Source organism: Notothenia coriiceps, unplaced genomic scaffold (assembly GCF_000735185.1).
Source record: "Notothenia coriiceps isolate Sejong01 unplaced genomic scaffold, NC01 NC01_scaffold00006676, whole genome shotgun sequence".
NCBI lineage: Eukaryota > Metazoa > Chordata > Actinopteri > Perciformes > Nototheniidae > Notothenia > Notothenia coriiceps.
The window spans coordinates 5,159-5,565 of NW_011339377.1; positions in this window are offsets into that span (position 1 = coordinate 5,159).

Sequence of the window (407 nt, forward strand, 5' to 3'; positions counted from 1 at the left end):
CATAAAAGAAAGTCGTTCTAGTGAGTTTGCCTTGTGTTACACTTGTGATTGGTTGGATCCCTGCAGTGGAACGAAGTCGGGTGTCAGTGCTTTTATGGGCGACTACAGTATGGTGGTGTTACATTTCAATGGATATGCCCTTGGCCAGATAGCTGATAATACTATCCAGTCCACACACCACACACCCACACACACATTTAGTCACACATAATACACAAAACAAGTCTTCTTAAAGGTCCCATGTCATAGCCATTTCTACTGATCATAATTCCATTGTTGAGGTATATTAAAATCGATTTATATTGTGCAATTTTCCAAAATCGCATTGGTTTCTCATACAGCATCTCTGTATAGTATGTGTATTCACTCTCTGTCCTAAACGGCTTGTTGGAGCTCCTGCCCCCCCC